The 14,500-nt window shown below is 37.1% G+C and overlaps 1 protein-coding gene across 2 annotated transcripts in view; it reads right to left on the bottom strand.

Annotated features, from left to right (window-relative positions):
- Positions 1–14,026, bottom strand: part of TET2 (tet methylcytosine dioxygenase 2) — a 104,486-nt gene extending 90,460 nt beyond the window's left edge. Inside the window, exon 1 of one of the 2 annotated variants that reach the window (XR_004422992.1) lies at positions 13,718–14,026. The gene's annotated coding sequence lies outside the window, so the exon portion shown is untranslated. The remainder of the gene's footprint in view (positions 1–13,717) is intronic. The other variant, XM_033105810.1, reaches the window with a different exon arrangement.
- Positions 14,027–14,500: the final 474 nt, after the last annotated feature.

The raw sequence follows: 14,500 nt of genomic DNA, 5'->3' as shown, positions 1-14,500 counted from the left end.
AATATCACCATTTTATTATTACATATTTTCCAAAATTATCATTTACCTTTTCTCTCCCTTTATCATGATTCTACCAGATAAGAGGGGTTCTTCCCCCATATTGTTGCAGATATAGACTCTTAAACAGATTACAATGTTAATGTTACAAAGTAGCTCCATACAAACATAGTCAATGATTTTGGAAAGCATTTCTATATGCAGTAGGAATGACGTACTTTCAAAAACAAAACAGAAATAATGGGTGAGAAACACTTTTAAAACAAGAGAAAATGGCAGCTCTAACTCCAACTGTCTGTTTCCATGCAGGGATGTAGTAACATTAGTAGAGATGGTTACATTGCCACAACTTCTAAGAGAGTCTGAGTCAGCTTGATTATGAAAGACAGCGGCATTCTAAGAGCTTCATCACCTCCAGTCCTTGGATAATAAAGCACTTACTCACTTGTCCCAGGTAAAAGCTACTACTACTATGTTAAGTTCAAAGTAGAAAGCTCCTTTCAGGTGGTAAGAATAGTTTAAAATAAACAATGTGGGGATTTGGGGGAACCCTCCTTTAAGCATCTTTCATGTCTTCCCCCCGCCCAGTCAAATTTTACTACAATCAGAGCTTCCTTATTCTGTATCAGTATTCATGATCCTGGTCATCAAACAGTTTATGAAATACAGACCACTCCTTCTCCCCCCCATTATTACTGACTCTGGGTGGTGTTACCACCCAGTGTTACATCACTGGTGTTCAGAATTCAGAACAGTGTGTGTAAACATTAAAACCAGGTGTGCTTGACTACAAGGGAAGGCATCGGGATGACCTGGAACTCCCAGGCAAGAGGGAACTCCAGGGGGCCAACTTAACATCATAAAGCCCACTGTTTGTTTTTATGTGTGAGCCCCTATTTGATTCCACAGCTCGAATCTAAAAGGACCATATAAAAGCAGTTTATACAAAAGACCCTAAGGATTTTTTGCAACATCGTGATATTTGGGAAAATGCATGGCATCAGAATCTTTTCATTTCATAGTCATAGACAGAGACTTTTACTGTGGTTTGTTTAATTAACCATTTCTGCCAAGAGTACTTAACTCATGTATCAAAAGTCCAAAACACATGTGAGAATACATACACGTGTGTGCATGCACACTCATTCACACACACACACTCAGTCGTAACTGAAAAGGGATAAACAACTTAGTAATTGAAAAGGGATAAACAATACCACGTTGCCTCTTGGTATGCATAGTTCACATTCAATCTCCCATTTTGGTATTTTATAATACAGAGACAATACATAGAACTAAGTCTTGTCCTTACGAAGATAGCTCATCCATTGAATAAATCAATTTTTATTGCATGTCTGCCACTTCAAGGGAAACTATAGTCAAATGAAAGTTATATTTAAATCCCTTTCTTAGCAGAAATGCATTAACTTATAGCCTGTATCAAATTCTAAATCATTTCAGCTTATAATCATATATAATTACTATCCAACAAAGGTATAAGAAGAGGAGAAAATATTAATGTTCCAATTATAGGATAAGATGATTATCGTGAAAGCCTAAGAGTGTTCAGACATGGCACTGCTCTTAGTAGGGAAGTATACTTATAAGTAATTTCATGCAAACTTTAACTATTTGGTCCTCGGTGATTAAGATAAATACATAATCTTCAGGCCAAAACAATGAAAAACAAGCAAACAAGGAAATGAAAAGAATCTTTTTAAGCCTATAACCTATTTGTACCATGTATTAGAAATGTACAGTTTCTTATAACTGATAAACATTAAGTAAGTTATATCTTTTCAAATCCAGAGGGAAGTTTTACTCAGCAACAGAGATGAAAAATATCCATCCTTAGATTTCATTGTCTTGGTTAAATGAGTCACTCTTTTGGTAATTTCTTTCAACGGAGAACAGATTCAGCTATTAAACAGTAAAATTGATTTTTAAGTCTCAAATATAAATAATATATTTGGACAGATAATCTCTAAATTATTCCAGATCCAAACTTCTCTTATACCAAGTGTTACTTAAAAAACAATAGATTTGTGGCTTGGTTTATATCTTGGCAAAGAACTTTTATTTTTAAAAGTTAAACAAATTTCTTTCCTTTATAGTACCACATTTCAAAGATTCTGATCTTTCCTCTTTTTAGAAAGGTAGTATAATTATGTTCTATGAAAGAAGAGTTCAAATAAGCCAACTTTTTAATTAACTACAAGTTCATTTTTTGATGATCTAATTTCTTTTTTTTAGGCAAAAAGGTTTCTATTTTTGGATAATCAATTAAGATGTGCATCTAAAATGATCCTTACATGCAATACAAAAACAATTTAAAATTTACTCATATTTTAAATATTCCAACCAGTCATCTTACAATTTACAATGAAAAGCACCAAGAAACATAACAGATACACAGGATTCGACATTTAAACTCTTATTTTTTTTAAAAATCAAGACTTTCTTTTTATTGATAAATATAAACAAAAAACTCTTAAAATCAACCTAGGAAAAAAAGAACAATTAATTCCCTAAGTACAGAAAAGTAAAAAAAATTGTTTTTAACCCCAAATCTTGATGTAGAATTAAAAATGGAGGAGGATTGAGAGAGGTGTGGTAACGGAATTGAAAGGGGAGGAGAGAGGAAGGGGAAGGGATAAGTATAGGATTGGAGGCGGAGAATGATCAAATAATCATTTTCTTGAGTGTTTTGTGGTCAGTGTGTCTAGTCAGCAAGTCAGATTATGACTTTTCTTGCATCTGAAGATGCTTACAAATATGAAAATACACTTTTTTAAAAAGGCATTTGTGAGACTGCAGCAGGACGTGCACTTCAGTCCCAGGGGCACTGTAAATTACAACCAGAACCAAGGCACAATCTGCCCACATTTACAAAATCACACACACACACACACACACACACACACACACACACACACAATTGGCATCACTGGTTATGTTTGCTGCAGGAGGGGGAAAAAAGATTAACCTGGTATTAAGGTACAGCCTTTGAGGATTCGGTAGAAAAACTGCCTATTGGGCGGGTCAATCCTGACCCAGACACCTTGATCTTTGGTTCATGACCCTGTCAGAGCCAGACAAGGGCTCCCAGACTATGAATTAAACTGTTTGATACCTCCGCCCACAGACACACAAAGCCCTGTAGTCTCTCAGCTGTTACATAAGAGTCTCTGGAATCCTAGGACGGTGTTTGTAAGTAGCGCTGCCATGCTCACTGCACCCACGTGTCAAATGTTGATGTGATGGCGTTTAATCAGAAAGCGAGAAAGCATCAACAAGCTCCAAAGAGAAACCTCCCATTTCTTTAGCTCTAAAGAGTAGCATATGCGTGTCAAGGAATTATCTCTAAGGGTGATTTATTTTTTTCTTTCTTTTTTTTTTCTCCTTTTTTTCTTTTTTCCCCCTCTCCTATCTCCCCCCACCCACCCCCCCAAAAAAAATAGTGGGAAGAAGAACTGGATGAAAAGACTGATCTCCACTGCATTTCTTTCCTTCTTTAAGTAGCTCCTGATCTGAGGATCAAAATTAACTGGCCTACTTAATTAAATGTAGGATAAGTGTTGTAATCTCAACAATGCATTCTGAATGCACTTTACCTCAGCGCATCCCAAGACTTCTTATTTTTATTTGCTCATTTACTTCAGTGTGAACTGAAATACTATGACAGGTGGGATTGCACACCAGTAGAGATACACTAAGTAGGCAAATAGTTTGCAAAGTGACAATCTACAGCCAAATAAAATTACAGGACGCTTTCAGCAAAAACGATCCAATGTCTGCGAGTGAAAAGAAACAGAATTTAGTATATTACCTGCCTTATTTTAAATTTCACCCTTATCTACATTCATTTTGTAGTTTACAATGGGTTTGTGAACAAACCATTCCTTAAGGAGACTGAATTTTTACCAATAACAGATAAAAATAACAATGTCAACAACTAAGTTTTTTTTTTCCTTCCCCCCCACCAAATGTGAAAAGTTCCCCATAAACTTCGGGGTTATTTAAAGCATGACAAATTATAACAGTGCAAAAAAATTAAAGCAAAACTGTTAGGAGTAAATTAAGCTTGTTTTTAAAAATACTCTGATGTCAACAAAATCTTAAGAACGGCTTTTAAGTCATTTTACAATGCCATGTCCTACATATTTCACACACTTGATAGAACTCTTTTTAAATTATATATTAAACATTTCTCCATAAAAATGTCCATAAAATTTCCTACTTGAAATAAGAATCACATTGAAGAGTAAACAGGTTAAATTTCAAAATACTGAAAATTTAGTTCCCAAAGTTAATAACCAAATGTCTTTTCCAATTATGATTTTCAGTAGAAACACATAATCAAATCACAGCCACTAAAAAGGTAAGTCATTAGCAAAATGTCTACTAGCTTTGTTTTCTGCTAGTAGAAAACAAGGTTTTTCTCCAAGCAACAATGTGGTCGATTTTCCAAAATTAAATACAACTTCCTCTTAACGTCAATTATAAATATTATACCTTCATAGGAGAAAAAAATAACCATTTAGGTGGCTGTATTAGAATACAGATTAAGTCTACAGTACAAAGTTTAAAATGTGCTTTCCTGCAAAAATGTACCTGCTTTTCTTTTTATGAAAATAATTTATGTGGTGAGTATTTTTGGTTTGAAAGATCTGTTCTTCCCTCATGTTTGAAAATTATCCACTTATGTTTCCTTTCATCTGTTATGTTTGGTACATTAAAATATGAATGTAAGTAAATTAATGTTTTGTTTTGTTTTTTTAATTAAAGTTTATTGCGGTGACAATTGTTAGTAAAGTTACATAGGGTTCAGGTATACAATTCTGTAATACATCATCTATAAATTAATGTTTCAATAAGTGAATTCACTTAAGATACTCTCTCTAATTCTATGAACAATCAGATACTTTATTTGCAGAAATGATTTCTTGTTCTGTTCTGAAGTATGAAGTAAAACAAACAAAAAGCTAATAATCTTCCAAACTAATTACAGGGTGTCTAAAAGTAATCCTTTTAATGCAAAAATCATGAAAGGTTATGAAGGAGCTGAGAGAATTTTATAGCCAATGGCAAATATAAAAATTCTATAACTTCAAAGTAAGAGACTTCAAACAAAAATGGAAAAAGTACTGAAGAACAAACAGATTAAAAAATAAATTAATAGGAACAAGACAGTATGTTAGGGATGGAATCTGGGTGGATATCGTTGTATTATTTTCAGGTTCTGGTACTTTACTTAGAAGCAGCACAACTAATAATTAAGGTAATTTTAATGGGTGCCCTTATTTCTTAAGGCAGACAGGGAAGAAAAATAGGAGGAATAACTCAGAGATAGACCATGTTATATGCTTTGGGTTTCACTATCATTATTTAAGCCCATTTTGCAAGACAGATATATATATATACCAATTTGAGGAGATTATAATAAAAACCCATCTTGAGAGTTGGGTGAATAGTTTCCATTAAAGTATAATCTGGACATAGAAACTAGATTTAATACTCTATCAAGGAAATAAGTGACTTAATAAGGCAGGTTTTAGCAATAGCTAATGAGACATGACAATAGCAATTAAAATTATCATTACTTTACAGCATTCACAGAACCAGCTGTGACAAATCTCAAACTACGAAAAGTAGCAAATGAACAACTATCAACACCGTGTACGGCATACCTTAATGGGAGGTCTGTTTTGTCTATGCCTGACCATAGCCAAGTCTGCCCTCTGATGAAAGACATCCATCAGCAAAAATTCACAGCCCTATGTTTTTCTTTTGAATACAGTATATCTTCTGTATTATTTATAAAAAGCAAAGCTAAAAATGTAAACAACAAATCAAAATATCCCATTTTCTCTATTTCTAATTTGTTTGAAAAGGATTACAGTGTTTGGAAGTGCATTAAAAAAGCAAAGACGGGGTACTACACTTAAGCCCAGTAGACATTTTGAGTATTATGGAGATACACATACGAGTATAAAAATCCATTGTCAGCTGAGGAGGTTTACAAAGTGCTCAGAGAAACAAAAATGGATAAATACAAGTAAGTTACTAATTTCTCCCATAAAGAGAACCAGACCTATTTTCTATCTTATTACTTCCATAACAGTCATTGTCAACTTCTTGATGGGTTAAAGATTCTAACATGAGTGTCTAACTTGGGCCTGTCACAAAATAAACAACAAACCTACAAGTCAGTGCTATAATCATACTCTTAAAAAGTATTCTGGTTCATTTCTACAGCTCTTCCTTGAAAAAGTGATAATCACAGCAATTACATAAAGCCAAGACATTTCCTTATTGAGTGCAAGAACACGTATACGTTATTAAAGCTGAATGCTTCCAGATCATTGAATCTCCCCCACCCCACTTATCAGTCATGGCCCCAAGCTATGGGATCCAACTGGCGGCAATCCAACATTCTCATCAGAAGGAGGAGGAAGATAAGCATTGCTCAACAAGAAGAATGTCTGGTATCTACAATTACATAGTTAGAAATTCAAATAAACCAACTCCAAGTAATTCACCGTGTGTCCAAAACTAGTCCCAATTTCATTGGTACTAGTCCTAAAAATCTGGTCTCATTTTACCATTAATAAATCTGTAAAAATTCTATTAGTGTTTGTAAAGACTGTGGCCATGCATAGCAAAACATGGAGAGCCATCAACATTCTGACCCTGACTTAATCTCACTTTGACTTAGCATCACAAAAACTGCTGCAATTTCTTTCTCAACCTTATTTTACATCTATAATGTACTACAATATCAGTACACAGATTCTTGGCTTAATCCAATGAGATGTTTTGTCATTTTAATTTTAAAAACTGATAGATGATATATAAAGTGGAAATATAAAGTTAAAATTTAAAATTTGGAAGACAGCCTACTCTATATATCCTCCAGTGCCATTTTGTTTTCACATACATAGACAAGAAATTTTAATGCAAAAAACAAATCATCTAGGATTTGGCCTTATTAAACTATATATTTCTGGATTAAACTACACATTTCACAGCAGTTTAACCAAGAATGGCAATTTTTATAGAAATTCCTTTTAACACTTGGGTTACATCTCCTGAATTCAATCGGAAAATGGCTAAGTAATTGAATATATTAAAGAAAGTTTCTTGCAATTATACATTAAGACCTGTTCACCAAGTCATCTAACCTGTCAACTGTCAAGTGAATCACCTCATAGAACTCCTAAAGGCTCTTATCCACCACTAAACACAATGCTGTACTTTTGTGTAATTAAGTATCCTTCTTCTCATCTATGAGAGAAAGGCAACTACATAAGACTCACTGGCGCCATTTTTCTAGGGAGATATGCTTAGCCTCCTATAATTCAATTCAAACATTACCTACATTTCTTCGTATGAGACGTGAGATAATTTTTTGAAAGCCAAATATCTTGTCAATGGTATGTACTTTTTACAACTTTATTGAAATATGACTCACATACAATAAAATTCACTGTTTTAAAGTGTATAATTCTGTGTTATTTTAGAGTTGTGTAACCATGACTATCTAATTATAGAACATTTTCATCACCCCTAAAAGAAACTCCATATCAATTAGCAGTCAGTCCTCCTTTCTCTTACCCCAAACCCCTAGTAATAACTACTCTGCCTTTGACTCTTTAAATTTGCCTATTCTGGACATTTTATCTAAGTGGAATCATATCATATATGGCCTTTTCTTACTTAACTTCTAACAAGGTTCATCTAGGTTGTAGCATATATCAGTACTTCATTCCGTTTTATTGCTGAATAATATTCCATTGTATGAATATACCACAGTTTATCCATTTATGAGTTGATGGACATTTAGGTCATTCCAATTTTTGACAATTATTAATAATGCTGTTATGAATATCTGCATACAAGTCTTGCACAGACAATTGTACGCATTTGAAGTCTCTTTTTTATGATTTTCCCTATGTAGCCTATGTTACAGCTATACTTTTGTTATTAATTGTAGTAAGGCAGGATAGCACAGTAGCTAAAAGATTGTGCTATAGAGACAGGCCGCCTAAATTCAAATCTTAGTGAAGCCACTCTCTGGCAGTACGAACTTGGGCAAGTTATTTAACCTCACCGTGCTTCAGTTTCCTCACCTGAGATGGGGAGAATAACTATCTCTAGAGTTATGATGAGAATTAAATGACATAACTTACTTAATCATAAAACATTAAGACAACTTAAAGTATTTTGAACACAAAGGCCATTTTATGCAAAAAAGAAAAAAACATTTAAGTAAACAAAAATATATTCTGATGAACATTTTAATAAGTCATGGTAGCACAATCACACGATTAAGTAGAACTGTGTTAAACTTTTTTGTTTTCAGGAAAAAAGGCTTAAAAATATTTGATGATGTGATAACGTGATAAAATGGTATAGGACTAATATATACATCCACCCATTTGCAAGTTAAACTGGGGAAATCTGAGTAAGACAGGCAGACTATGTCAATGTCAGTATCCTGCTTGTGATATTATGCGACAGTTTTGCACAATGTTACCACTGGGGGCAATTAGGCAGAATGTACATGTCCACTTTGTATTATTTCATATAACTGCATATAAATCTACAACTACATCAATAACAGTTTTAATTAAAAATATGTGATCCCAGTATTAATTTACTAGAAGTCATTAAACTGTATGCTCACAACTGATTACTTTTGTGAGACAAATGCCGTAGCCTTCAGAAGTTACCTTTAAGGAAAAAGCACCATCATTACTACTATCATCACCATCACCAAAAACTTTTACATTATCTTTTCTCTTATTAGGGAGGATGGATTACACATTTTCTAATTAAATGGCATTAATTTTTGCTAGTTCTATGTCATTCATTAAATCTTTTCTGCAGCTTTTATTGAGATGTAATTGACATATACGTCATGGAAGTTTAAGGTGCACGATATAATGATTTGATATGTGTAATATTGGGAAATAATTACTATGATAAAGTTAATGAATACATCCATTATCTCACATAGTTACAATCTGGATAAGTAGTGAGAACTTTCAATATCTACTCTCTTAGCAAGTTTCAAATATACAATACAGTATCGTTAACTCTAGTCACCGTGCTACACATTACATACCAGAACTCATTCATCTTACAACTGCAAGTTTGTATCCTTTGATCTCCTTTACATCACTCTCCATTCTCCTCCCACTCATTAAATCTTGACTAAGTAGGACACCACTAGGTTCTACTAGGGAACAAAAATACACAGAAATCAATTTAATACTCTATCAATAGATATAAGTCTAATTTAAAGGAAACACAGTATTTTCAGTGAAACAAACCAGTTCATTTTATGTCCTAAATTGTCCTTCCAGAACACTTCATCCCAATTTACGCATCTCTTAATTTAATTATCAGATTACTTGGAGCTTGATTTCAAGTCAATTTGAGTAACAACCCTTAGTAAGTATAAAATATTGAGTTCTGAACTTTTAAGACAGCAGATAGGTTGACATTATCGCTGAATTTATTTTTATACAAAATATTGAAAACCCACCTACTATGTATTTCTACCTCTTGAAGCCTGGCACAACGTAACTGCATTTCATGACAAGTGGAGAAAGCATAAATCAAAGCTGATAGGCTTTACTATTTAAGAATGGGCAACCAAAACCCATTTTATTGAGAAAAGATTATATATCTGTTATATTAAGTCAGTGATTTTCTGCCATGTGCAATGCAGATTCAGAATAATGCTGGAAAGAAGTAGACAGATGCAATTCTTTTTGGCTTACAGTCACAATGATTCAAGCACTCACTTTTACCCTATCCCTTCTAAAATTCTTCTCTCCTGGTACACACCAAACCAACAGATGCACTAGATAACCTTAAATAATGTCACAGTATAATAATGTCACAGAAATAATTCACTGAGCTTTGGCAGTGAGTCAAAATAGAAATTGGAGATCTAGACCAAGCAAATACTGTATATTTGGCAAAATCACTTGTGGTTGTGTTCTTCAGCACAGTTTCCAAGATAACCACCAGCTCTACTTGGCAACCTGAGTCTCCCACAGTTAAGGCTCCAATTGTAAAGTTGGCTTGTGAGAGAGTTTCCTGCTACTGGCTTTCGTGCTATTACTACTTTTAAGAATGGTGGCATCATAGTTGAGGAAAAAAATGTTAGTTTGATGAACCAACATTGATAGTTGGTCCAAAGTTTTAACCTGTCCTCATGATAAGAAACAATTCTGGTAAAACAGTCTACATATTGTTTATAAAACAAAGAAGACTCCCTCTAGTAATATGAGATGACTAGGCAAGACTATGACATTCTATTAAGCAATGACAACAACTGAACTTGTAGTAGAAACAAGTAAAGCATACGAAAGCAGATCTAACATTTCTCAGTATCAGACATTCTAAAATGTCAAACATCCACCACAGCTTTTGAAAACATTTATTTCAAGGTAATTTCATAAGAACTTTGAAGAATTTACCAATATGGATTTGAGGCAGGATGGAAAATAAAGTTTCTGCCTAGGTGTGTCTGTGAATCATAAGAAGGGCTTTTGAATGAGGTCAGCAAGTAAGGAAATACATTTCAATAGTGACATTTGGCTTACAACATTGTGTATGGGTGGGGCCTTGGAGGGATTGATAGAGAAATTCTAACTTCAGCAAGTGAAACCAAAACATGAACTGCAGTTTTTATTACCTAATGTAAGTCCAGTACCCAAATAGGACTTTGGAGGTCTGTCACAACAGCTCCTTGGCAGGTATGTTTCACTAGTTCTGGAAGTGATATTGACCTGCCAATGTCTGGATCCATTGGCCATTTCATCAAAATTAAATCAATCCCTCTGGCTCCTAGCATGGACCAGCACAATGCCAGATCTAACTAAAGCATTGAGAGAGAGAGAGAGAGAGAGAGAGAGAGAGAGAGAGAGAGAGAGAGAGAGATAGAGAGGTAAATGTGTGAACTTAAAAAAGAAAAGGTGGGGGGGACTTTCCTCATTTCAAGTTATTTCTCATTGACCATTAGTTCAATAATAAGCGAAACAACATTGTAGTCCAAGGAAAACTACTGTCTATCTTGTGGTTGTCCACTGTCACTCCCCTAAAATTCAATTAACCAAGACAATTCTATCTATGAAATTTTTGGAGCATCCAGGTGGTAACTGACTCACAAATACTGTAAATGAAGAACTGAGTTTGTCTTTTATTATAAACTCTTTGTTCCATACTGATTCAAATACTTTTTCTTTGCTAATAAATGGAAAAGTGGTACTTTTATTCAGATTGGTGAATAATTTGCACATCTCCTCCTTATAATCATTGAAGCCCTCATACAACATTAATTAGCAGCTATTGTCACCATGCAAATAGGATTCATAAAGTACCAAAAGAGTCTAAATTTGATGATAGTAAAGAAGAAGGCTTCATGGGCACAACCAAAATTATTAACCAATGTATGTATTTTTAATTATCAATGTAAGTGGAAAATATTATCTATTATTAGTTGAATAACTTGAAGACAACATATGCCACAATATTTGAAAAAGTAGGTAAATACTAGTCTGTTCACAACAGGAATTGTTTATTTTTAGTTCTGAATTGCTAAAATAATTAACCATAGTTTTCTCAGCGAACACCAAGCATTTATGCTAAATTCCTAAGTGTTTTTTCCTTTAATATTTTATGACAAATAACTAACCAGATGAGCTGTTTCTATTCCACAGAGATGAGTAATACTTCTCCCTTGTAATCATGTGAAATAACCTCCAGTATCAATGATTAAAGTAAACTGCTTCTCCAGAGATCAAAATAGAAAGTTACAAAGCGAACTATTGAGGACAAATGGTTTCAGAAATCTGATTTATGGGGAACTGTTCATTATTGTGTTTTTCCTTCTGTCCATCTTTTAGTCATATACATGACTTATAACTTAAGCTTGACTTTCCAGTCCTTCACTAACTCTTCTTTACTTAATAACATTAAAAAGAGCAATATTTATTGCGTTGAAATTTATATTCTACTTCAAATCTATTGTAAAACACACCTGCAAACATGTAAAAGAATATAACTTCCCTCCAGTATTTCAACTTTCCATTAAAATGCAAATATGATTTCATTAGCCAGGCAACAATACCCACAGCCTTAAACCAAACAAAACCAGTATCTCTTCTCTCTGCATCCCAACTTCCCCTAAGATACAAGGTTCCTCTTATATTGGATCATTTCTTGATGAATATTTTTGGATTTGGACTTGCCATTATTATCTCTGATTAGAGAGGGAAAATTAAAATACATGATTTGAGATTTGAAATGCACAGATGTATCCTACTTCCTAGACAGGCAAATATAAAAATTTATAAAAATAGTTAACTAAATTGTAAGCAAACAACTGGAAAATGGCCCTTCTTTCAGTTCCTAAGCACTAGATGAAGAAGGAGGGAAATCACTCAAGGCAACTAAAAGTGTGTCATGAAAGCAATAGCCACTGTATTTCATATTCTACCTTCCCAGGAGTCTATCCAGGCCACACTTTATTTTGCCATAGGTAGAAAACTCTCCAGAGAAACTCTGTTAGCTTAATAACACTACTAGACAAGCAGCCCCAGTGAAAAGATTCATCAAATTTGGGGGTGGGGGGAGAAAAGAGACACAGAGAAAGGCAGAGATAAAAGACCCAAGCAGCCAAGAGAGAAAGAGAAATTTGGACGGGACTGTTAGAAATTTGCTCTCTACTTCTCTGCTTCTTTGCTGGGATTGGGTTTCATTTCTTTCGGCGCCCCTGACCTTGCAGTCTTCCAACTCTCCACGCTCCCCCTCCTGACCACCCCCTCCCCAGGCCTGCGCCTGCCTTTGTGTCTGCCTGTCACTTACGGGGAGCCCAAAGGAGCGGATTCGGGAGAAGCACAAAGCCAGGACACAGATTTGCCCACAAATTCACTTATACAACATTCCCCAGGCTTCAAGGCACAGCCCATCGCAGAACTGATGTATCTTCAGAAAGTGTGTTCTGGTCTTGTTTGGGTGGCCGGAGGAACTATTCTTTCCTCTCCCACTCGGCACCACTAACAAAACGCGCGGACTTAAGGGAAAAACAAAACCTCACTTAGTGTACTCCAGTTCCCCGTGTCCCCGTGACATTCGCTCAGTACGCCCCCCGAAAAGGGGACACGGGGGCAGAAGGGGCGGACGCGAACCCAGACCCAGACCCAGACCCAGACCGACAGCACATAAAAGGGTCAAAAAACCTCCCGTCACTGTTCTTTCCAGGGTGGGTTAGGACAGACCAGAGACTCGTTTGACTTACACTTAGGAAGGGGAGTGGGAGAATTAGAGAGAAATGGAGTGCCCCCCCAAAGCTTAACTATTTTAGAAAGGGAAGCAAAGCAAAATCACTTTCCTGAGGATAAAAGGCCGAGAAACCGGCTGGTCGGAGTCACAAAGGTAAGTTTTCCGGGTCAGGAGGACACGAGCCATAGCAGGAGAAAGAAAAGAACACAGAACTATAGGTTTAAGGAGGGCGGGGGAGAGAATTAAAACTATATTTGTCAGCCATGTTGAAGAGGCTCCAGTAATTTGTGAAGCTTCCCTCTTCCCTCTTGGTATTCGTGGGTGACACTGCAGGGTTTGCTCCCCTGTCCCTGGAAGCCCGAGAGAAAGCGAAGGGGAGAGGAAAGGGAGTTTCACGGCAAAAGAGAAGCGCTCTGACCTCGTTCTCGTCCCGCAGCCTTGCAGCAATCCAGCAGTTGCAGGCAGGTCTCCTTTCTAACAAATCCTAAAGGGCAGCCATCTTGCTTTCTTCTGCTTCTCTACGAAAGCAGCCTAGCCTCCGCATCAATATTCATAAGGCAGTTTGACGTCTGTTCTCATCACTCGGCGGGGCCGGCGTCTCGGGGCGGCCGCGCCGAGGGGGCGGACGTGACTCGCATGCGAGCCGGGCCTGGGCGCGCAGCGCTCGCTCGTGGGGAGGCGGCGGCTGCCCAAGCTCTGCGCCTCCGCCGCCTCTGCTCCTTCTCCACCCCGCTGTCCTCCTCCTCCGCCTCCGCCTGCGCCCGGCCTCCGCCACCGCCCTGGGTCCCTCAGCCCCGGCTCCCAGGGAGTCAGCCCCCCTCCAGGGCGTCCCGCACCAAGGCCGAGGCACCCGGGGCCGGACACTGGCGCGCGCGGTCCAGGCCGGGCTGCCCTGGCGCCGTGGAGCGAGAGGCGCGGGGGGAGCGGCGCGCGCGGCTGAGCGCGGGGCAGGGGCGGGCGCGGGGGAAGGTCCGGCCCCCGGACACCGCAGGCCGACCCGGACCCCCCCAGGACTTGGGGACAGGTCTCCACCCCCGGTTAAGGCGCGCAGGCGAGGTGGCGTGGGTGCCTGGCACAAGGATGCGAGACCCCAGGTTAACCTTTGAAACTTTTTGTTGGTACAGCACTCCACCACCCGCTTCTAGGTAACTGCGCGCCCCTCGCCCCTGCGCGCACCCACCTCCACCTCACACTAGCCCTT

Source organism: Rhinolophus ferrumequinum, chromosome 5 (genome assembly GCF_004115265.2).
Source record: "Rhinolophus ferrumequinum isolate MPI-CBG mRhiFer1 chromosome 5, mRhiFer1_v1.p, whole genome shotgun sequence".
NCBI lineage: Eukaryota > Metazoa > Chordata > Mammalia > Chiroptera > Rhinolophidae > Rhinolophus > Rhinolophus ferrumequinum.
This window is presented reverse-complemented; position numbering and strand designations above follow the sequence as displayed.